This window comes from Lepisosteus oculatus, chromosome 14, assembly GCF_040954835.1.
Source record: "Lepisosteus oculatus isolate fLepOcu1 chromosome 14, fLepOcu1.hap2, whole genome shotgun sequence".
In the NCBI taxonomy this organism is placed as follows: Eukaryota; Metazoa; Chordata; class Actinopteri; order Semionotiformes; family Lepisosteidae; genus Lepisosteus; species Lepisosteus oculatus.
Window position 1 is genome coordinate 10285429 of NC_090709.1, and position 9331 is coordinate 10294759.

The following is a 9331-nucleotide window of genomic DNA, read 5'->3' on the forward strand; positions in this document are numbered from 1 at the left end:
TGGGTGGGTGGAGCCTTGGAGTGTTTGAATCGTGTGGCAGTGTTTGTTCACTGGTTTGTGTTTTCTTTGTCATTTTTTGGGGGGGAGAAAAAGAAGGGTTTGGTAAAAAATTGGTTTATTTTCATTCCATAGGCAGCTCTGGGGGCTCTGATCCTCCAGACTTCTCATTTGAGAAGCTTGCGTGGCGCCATGGTGTTAAAATTTCCCCTGTGGAGTTCTGTCCACTGGAGCGGTGCATATGTACAGTTGGGAAGGTCGTGGGCTGCAAGATCAAGTCCGCTTCCTGCATGAGTGGAGGGATAGTTGTTTTCCTACAGTCTACTGATCTGGCAAACACCCCGGTGGAGAAGGGGGTTGTCTTGAACGGTACCTTCTCCCTGGTGCTGCCCTCTCCAACGTGCCTCTGTTTATATGGAACGAGCTGCTGGAGAGGAAGCTGTCCCGGTACAGATAGGTGGTCTCTCTGATGAGGAGGGTCCCTCTGGGCTGCGGGGCACCACAGCTAAAGCAAATCATGTCTTTCTGAAGACAAGTGTACGTGATCTTGGTGGAAAAAAACCCTGGAAGTGATCAATGTGGCGCTTAAATTTTGAATTGACAACTGTGATTATGTGGTATTCGCTACTTCGGAATCGATGAAGTGCTTCAGGTGCGGGAGCGAGGGGAACATGGTGAAGAACTGCCTGGAGATGGAGGATGAAACGAGCAGGTACCCTCAGTCCCAGGGTGCACTGGAGGTCAGGCAGGCAGAGGGGAGCGGAGCAGCGCAGGGAGGCAGCGGGGAGACAGCCCACAGGCGGTTTGCAGGAGAAGAGATTGCTGGAGGTGTCCCACACAGGAGAATAGGTAGGAGAGATTGGACTGCCACAGCTTAAATTCAAGGTAAACAAGACTAAGGAAACGAGTTGGAAACTTGATGTCGAAGTGGGATTTAAATCACCCATTTCACATTTTACTTCATTGGGCAGTATGTGCCAGAGAGCAATACCATGGCATCTCTTCGATAGCTCAGTTGGTGGAGCGGAGGACTGTAGTGGCATCAGCAGGGAATCCTTAGGTCGCTGGTTCGATTCCGGCTCGAAGGAAGGTGCTTTTTGTGTAATTTAATCAAAGAGTTAAAAAAAGCTAATCTGTTTCATTCAGACATTGATCAAAAGCTCAATAAACGACGAAGCAAAGGCTCCTGTTCCGAATTCAGCCCACGTCTGATTGTCTTGTTTTGGCCAAGATCTGATCTTTGAATTAAGGGACTACACTGTCTGCTTTGTAATTCAAAAATACATACAAATGTCAAGTTTTTTGTAGATATAAAGGTGTTCTCTGTTTTCAAAGGATAGTTACTTAATTGGTATAATGATTTGGTATTGATTTGGTATCGTTGTATTATAAAGTTTGTGCTTACTGTGTTTTTATCGTATTGTGAACTTATTTTTTAAACAAATGCTTACAAAGGCAAACACGGCACACATCTGTTTATAGCAGCGGTGAATTGTACATTTTTATTAAGTACAAGCTACTGTGCACTTCTGGGAGTATAACAGGTTTGATATAAAGTGGCAAAAATCTAAAAGGGGAAAATACCCCAGATTGCATGTAAAGCCCTCGTTGTGACTGTTTTAGATAAAAATGGCGTACTATGCACGAAATGTTGCAGAAACACAATCCGATATTTTGATAATTATTATTTTAATAATTTGATCAAATTGAGGCCAAGGATCCAAATCTTCAGTTCTGATTTTTTAAAGTGATATCTTTCCTTTCTGTCGTGGAAGTCACACGATGTGAGCAATTTTTTTTTACGTTGCGATCCAAAGAGGCTCAGACGCACAGTCTAACAGTAACCAAACCAGAATGGATTCTGCTGGGAGCCGGGCTGAGCTCATTCTCACTCCCTGTGCTGAAAACAGAATTATTTCTTCCCCGAACATCGTCTACAGATCACTTGGGCGCTTTTAACCTTCTCGCAGCTACGGGCGAGACTGACGCTCACGATATGAAGGCACCCGGTGGTACACCTCTAACTCTCACAATCGTAACAGACTTCGCTTTTAAAAAAAAAAAGTAGATATAGCCCTGAGAAAAGCATTAGCTTTATCAGTTTTTACATTTATCTATTTTGAATCAAAGTTTGACTTTTTTATTGCATTTTACATTATAATAATAATCATCATCATCATGATGATTGCATACACTTATATAGCGCTGTTCTGGATACGCCACTCAATCCGCTTCACAGGTAACGGGGACTCCCCTCCACCGCCACCATTCTCCTGAATGATCACAGAGAGTCAGGACCTCGGTTTTACGTCTCAGCCGAAGGACGGCACCTGTTTACAGTTTAGTGTCCCCGTCATTGTACTGGGGTATCAGGATCCGCATGGACCGCAGGGTGTGCGCCCAGTGACAAAAAACTAGATGTGTGTCGGGCTCGGCTGCATCAGGACAATGACGTCACGGGGACAAAGTAGAGGAAATCAAAACGGTTCTATAAAAGACCTGTGTCAGCTGTTGGTGTGCAGTCTGGGCTCTAAATCCTCCGATCCAATTTTAAATCTCTCTAATACCTGAGATGCGGCTTCTTCTGAGAATTTATTCGCATACTTATTATGTGTAAGTGTATAGATGAAACCTTTCATATATTATTCAGTTTTAATCAAAATGCTTTACTAACGGTTTTTATTTGCATTCGAAATGAAGCGGAATTTTAGCACGACACACAAACCCTTTGTCTTTTTTAGAGAGTGATTTTTAAACAGACAAAAATGTAGAAAACGTGTTTTTTTTAGCACTTCAATAGCAGGGTCAGTGGCGTAATGAATAACGCGCCGGGCCTCGCGTCAGAAGATTATAGGTTGGCCTGCCGTCTGGCTTGTTGCGTTTATACCACTTACATTCTTTTATATAAATGAACTGCACCTGAAAGCTATAGAAAACACTTTGGGTAAGTTGTCTGCAGCCTCATGCGAATTTCGACAACTTACCCAAAACACTGTACTGTCTGGAGATCAGCTCCAGCTCTGAACTCAATTGCAATGAAAAACCATGTGTAACAAAACTGGAGAACAGCTGAACTTGTGCTCAGTTCGGTGATGAGGGTTCAGAACTGTCCTTGTTGTAATTAGCATGAACTGCACAGGCTCTGAATCAGACCATGTCAATTAGTCTGATCAGTGTAGGACACGTTAATGTAGAATTATTAATAGGTTTATTAGTTAGTTCAGGTTTACCCACCTGAACTAATGTAGAATTATTACTTGGTCTGTCTCTTGTTTGTATAAAAATGAATGTCTCTGACAACTTAATGTTAGTTTTACGATGTAGGTCAGGCATTGACATATGCATGAGTGTACAACATGACTCCTGATTCAACTCATGTTCTATAGGAGATTGGCGATTCCTCCTGTTTCTCGTACAACCATATCAGAACAGAAGCCCGTGTCACCCAGCTGTGATTCAAGATCGACTCGCATCTTTATCCCTTTTTTGTTCGTGATCATTATTTTCTTTAGTTATGATCAATATTGAACTTTTTCTAAATGAAATGACAATAATCAAACATGCAGGCAGATTTTTGAAAAGTATTCGGAATTGACAGGGTGCTCCTTTGGAACAGTCGTCAGAAAATGTGAGAAACTGAAAGTTATGTAAGCTCTCACACAAAGCATTGAAGATTGGAATCTGAGTGTAAAAAAGCTACCCGTCTTCCAGTGATAGGCAGGGATACACACCATGACTCGAATAGACTCAGTGAACTTTAACACCTATGATATTACGAGTGCTTTGCACATGTCGAACTTCAAGAAGGAACTACTACAACAGTTGTGGACATAATTCAATACCACCGGCAAAGTCCAATGCCGGCAACTTCTGAGAAAATAATGTTCACTCATGGAATTTGGTCTTTGAATGGCTGGCGGGAAAATTCATTTATACTCCTGTTGCACCCTCAGCTGAAACATGTTAAAATAACAACGCAGATTTGTTGGAGAACCTGACAAGAATTATTGGGTTAGCACTGAATATATTCTTGTATATTTACTTTAATTTTAATATAAATATAAACATGCATGCTGTATAATCTATTGTAATTTTAAAATATGTTAGTTGAGGATGCGAGGGGGGCTATTATACCCTGTGAAACACGCAAGGAACTGTAAAAAAGGCTGGTATTTGAATAAAATTGGCGATCACAAGAAAACCACAAGTTATGTGGTATTATCATCAATATCCTTCAAAATCGACGTTCAAATGAAGGATTTGAAGAAACTTTGAAAAAAGCAACAGTAATAGCAGAGGATTTTGATTTTTGCTCTTCAAGTCAGTAGATCGCCATAGAGTTGCACCCCTACAAACAGCACAAAGGATGAATCCCACCTCCTTCGTTATTGCTATATTTGTGCCGGTGAAAGTAGCGTTTGTGCTATAGAAAGCATCTCGGAAGATGAAGGTGCAGTCACTTCCACATGTCATGATATCATTAGATCCGACGACAAGAGCTGAAGCCCCCGCCATTTTCCAAGCCAGCAATGTGAGGAAGATGAACACGGAGGAAGGTAGTGTGGCCGAGTGGTCTAAGGCGCTGGATTTTAGGCTCCAGTCTCTCTGGGGGCGTGGGTTCGAATCCCACCGCTGCCAAATGTTAATGTTTTAAGACCTGCAATACGATCAGTAAAAGCGCTTTTTGTTAGGCTGAGGGAGGTGTTTAGAGATAGACTTTATAAAAGACAGGCTGTCAGCTTAACATCAAGGCAGAAAAAATATTTTGTTTTCTCAACAGAAATTCTCTTTGGCACGTTCAGCTTTATAGGGAACAACGTCTGCCGAGATCACTTTTGAGGCAGTGCACATGATAGTGTACCGGCAAGTACATTTACGGTAATATTGGCTGTGGTGGTGAGCTGCTTTTGTCTGTGAAACTTTTAATTCTTCACGCCGAATCGTTGGCAGGGGTAAAGCTTATTAAATCTTTGAACATAGCGCTCCATCAGAAATACTTTGTTCGTGATCAAAAGAGATCAGAGGATTAAATTCATGAATTCACATAGCATACCTTACAGGAAAGATTTAAAAGGGGAATTGATTGTGCTTCCTGATGTTGTTCCTGTGGTTTCTTTGGATACAGGGTGAATGTTCTTTGACGTTCTGCTAGAGTATCCACTGGGTGGGCTTTATCAATTAGCTCGGATAGGTCATCTGTGCTCCGTCTCCGGAAAATAATCAGCACTGTCGTTTTTTCCTGTGCTGTCTTTTAAAACATATAAGATCACGAGTTTACAGATTTCTCCAAGTAACAACTATACATTTAACCCAGCGGTTAGCATTCCTTCAATCCAATAGTTTTACTCCGGGTAAAAAACAGCGAAATATGTAGAGAGATGATATTCAAATATTTCAACATTCTTATTGGATTACCTGTATGGATATATCGCTCAGAATTCCTAATATGATTTTGAGTTCAGTTTTGCTTTACTACTTTCAGAGTCTTTTATTGACCTTGCTGAAGCAGAGAAGTGACACAATCACAAATGCGACCTACCTGTGCTGCTGTTTTTGGCTAATAATAGTTAAAAAAAACAGCTCCTTGCATTAAGAGCAAGAGCAACCAACACGCTCGCTGGTTGTGTTTGGTATTTTCCGGGGTGCTCTTCCTCAGCTGCAAAGTTATTTGGCGAGCAAAGACCTCTGAGAAGGAGTCTGAATCCGTCAACAACACAGGAATTCTAAGATCGCACTGCCGTCTTGTGTACAGAGATCTGCCTTTTCCTTATAGAGTGTTTTGGTGTTTAAGAACACGTATCCTACCTTGAATGCTAGTTTCAAAAGATACGTTACCGGATCACAGATTTTCTTGAAAGGATTTGGGAATGCACTTACCGGGATTCAAACCCGGTTCAATTATTTAGAAGGCACCTATACCACCAACGCACTTCTGAGAAACACCGGCACATTTCCGCAATCCTCCCTCTCACCTACAAAGTTATGAAGAGACAGACGTCCAATGAAAACTAATTTGATTCACTCAAGGCTTCGCTCTTTTGTTGTGATGTCATTTTAATTAATGTAGCTGTGATAAGGTGTCGTTTCTGTCTCTTAAAGTTTAAGTCTGCTCCTTTCTTCCTGGTTTAGAAATAATGTTCCATGATTGTTTACAAACACCACTATCAATTATTTGTCCAGCTCTAACGCCTGTGTGCGTTGACAAGGCATCTCAAAAGGACATATTAAATAACATGATCCTTCCTGTTACCATTCCTGTGGTTGGAGTGTTGTTTTGCCCTTTTTCGTTCTTCTACAATATTTGCAGACAGGACTTTATCACTCAAGTTGTACAAAACAAGTCGGTCCATGAGAATCATCAGTACTGCTGTTGTTCTATGCGTAGTTTAATCAAGGCAGTCGAGTGAGGAGGTAAAAAAGCACTCCCCGTCGATAAATCAATCATCGTCGCCCGTGTGACTGGATATAAAAATAACGGATTCATTTTAACCAATCTCTGGAAGCTTCAATGCGGTTATTTTTCTTTCATTATTTCTTAATTCCAATGAATTTACTCTGTAGTAGAGGAAACACAAAAGTGGGAAACTGCAGGCATCCTTCGTTAGTGGTGGATTGTGTTCAGAGAGCATCAGCACATCTCAGTTCCGTTAATAAGTCTGTTGGGGATATACCTCAGTGGTAGAGCGCATGCTTTGCATGTATGAGATCCCGGCATCTCCAGGTGCTTTATATTTCTGTGCTCGCATTGCAATCTTCTGTTGAATGTGAACTCGTTGCTCATGTTCATAGAGAGCCAAGTTCACACAATTAAACTCTGGCAAACTCGAAGTGCTATGGTGTTGCTCTGCTGTTTTAAATGTACCTCTAAAGCATTTAGTTCTGTTAACTACCAAATGATTTGAACTAATTTTATGTCATATTCAGGAAATCCAGAGGTCTTCAGACGTGTCGTGGCTGTTGAAGAAAACACCTTTTGAATCTCACCCGGGATTTCTTGAGAGATCATTCAGTAAGCGAGTCCTCCTTCTGCACTCCGCACTGAGCTGAAAGCTGCACGAATTCCATTGTACAACCGAGAAAAAAACAACGACATTTGATGATTACAAGAAATTCAAGAAACACAACAGTCCGAACACAGGTTTGAACCCCGAACGCTTAATTTAAAAGACAAAGCGAAGGATACGACCTGTAAACTCTTTTACAGTTTATGATATAAAAAAATCTTCCTTTCAGAATAATTTCCTGCTGCTGATAGACTATTTATTGAATTTTAACAAAATGTTTTTTTAATTTTTAACAAAAAAGTGTGCACACTTATAGAACCAAGGCATTGAAAGTTTTTTTAATTGTTGTTCCAAAAAATGTTCCATTTGTTTTCATTCTTAATCTTGTTGATTAAAAGATTAAATGCAAAAAAATCTGAATGTGAAAAAAGGTCAAAATGCTATTGAAAAAATCAGTAATGTGAGGAAAGATGAATTGTGGGAGCCCCTTACCTCCCCATGTCATGCTGTATTTCTCACTCATTCTACTGGGAGTGGTGCCGTCGCTTCTGGATAAAGTCTGTCAGTAGACATTCCAGACGGGTCAGGTACTGTATGACTGCGCTTCGGCACAAGAAGAGACATGTGACTTGCGAGGATCACGACAGTGTCATTCACCATCCGGAGCCCGGATAGCTCAGTTGGTAGAGCATCAGGTTTTTAATCTGAGGGTTCAGGGTTCAAGACCCTATTCGGGCATTTGTGTTTTCCTTAAGTGTATTGTGAATTTAATTATAAATCGTATTTTATCTTCCACTCTTCTAGCTGTACTGTCGATATTTTAAAAGTTAATCACTTGTATTTTCTTTAGTGTTTCCTTTCACAAACCGAAAATGTTCAAGACTATTTTGTCACCACACTCCACGTAGATAATCACAGGAAAAGAAAAGGAAACGCAGTGAGGAGCTCACACAGTGAGTACTCTTGAATACAACAAGAGGAAAGGCACACTGTACATCTGTGGAACATCACGTCCGAGTTTACAGTGACGGCTTCTATTTCCACTGATGAATGAGACAGATTCATGAGGAGATCCTACGCACAACTAAGCGAACACATCGCTATTTCGGTCTGATGTAGAGGCTCCATTTGTGTCAGCAGTACTATAAATGTAAGTCTTATACACTTGCAGGGGCTGCATCTGTAGCGCTTCATCTAAGAAGACTGTTTTACTTTACCACACGGTTACATTCACCCACCCAATTTATTCTCAGAATACCCAATGGCTCAATAACCCTGTTTCCCCTGGGAACCACCAGTGTACAGTCCCATTCCATTCAAAAATATAACAAATATATTAAATTAATATAGTCAATGAACAAATATATTCAATGAACTGTGTAACAGAGGGCTAAAACTGTTTTTTGGGATGGCTGAGTAGTTAAGGTGTTGGACTTAAGCTCAATAAGCAAATGTCTATGAGGGTTCAATCCCTACTCCTGTAATTTGCTTTTGAAGTGACAGAACACTTTGAAGATTTACACTCTATTAAAATATGTATTTACTAAATTTCAGTTCTCTTCACTCCCTGGGATAACTGAACTCTCACTATCACATACTTAAGGCTTTACATGCATTAGCTGTGATACAGCTCCTAATAAAGACAGAATGAAACTGTATCAATAATAAATGACATGTTTTAAACAAACGTGTATTGCTTAACTTCATTATTAATAAATTGGTGTGACAGGAAAGCAAATTAAATATTACAATGATATTCCAAGCAACTGATGTGTGCCGGAACCAAATGTCATCCACTGTGGGCTTTGTAAATTGTTTAAAAATTGTAAGTGAAGTTGAGATAATTAACAATTTGTTGAATCCTGCAGTTACAGATTAAAATGTGAGAAGACTTTCTCTGGGTTTATCTCTGTCCGAGTGCCTGATGTGAATATGCTGAACGCAGTGTCTTTGATTTACAGTATGTACTCAAACAACCAAAGAATCCCATTCTTGTCATCCTATGGTTTGTCAAACGTGATTTTTTCAAAGTGTGTGCAATTTCGTTTAGTCTTTCGCTCCTGTACTAGAGCAGTAATGTTTCTAGACGCGCATGAGCATGGTATAGCAGGCTGACAGCAGGAACACGTGGCCAACAAGCAGTGACAGTATCAGAGGTGTCTGCAGTATGTTGGTTTGTGAGCAGCGATAAAATAAAATGCAGTGGAAGCAGGTGTGCCTGCATTAATAAAGCTCCATCGAGCAGAAAAAGTAACAGAAGAACCAACCTAAATCCAGCAGAAAGTTTCTGCAGCTGAAATCACAGGCAAACTGCCACAGGCTTGAACTCA

General features: G+C 40.6%; 2 non-coding genes across 2 annotated transcripts; both read left to right on the top strand.

Moving 5' to 3' along the window:
- The first annotated feature begins 997 nt into the window (after positions 1-997).
- trnay-gua (transfer RNA tyrosine (anticodon GUA)) lies at positions 998-1086 on the top strand. The gene is given in 2 exon segments: positions 998-1034; positions 1050-1086. It is a non-coding gene; the product is annotated as a tRNA-Tyr (tRNA).
- A 6580-nt stretch (positions 1087-7666) lies between these two features.
- On the top strand, positions 7667-7739 carry trnak-uuu (transfer RNA lysine (anticodon UUU)). The gene has a single exon. It is a non-coding gene; the product is annotated as a tRNA-Lys (tRNA).
- Positions 7740-9331: the final 1592 nt, after the last annotated feature.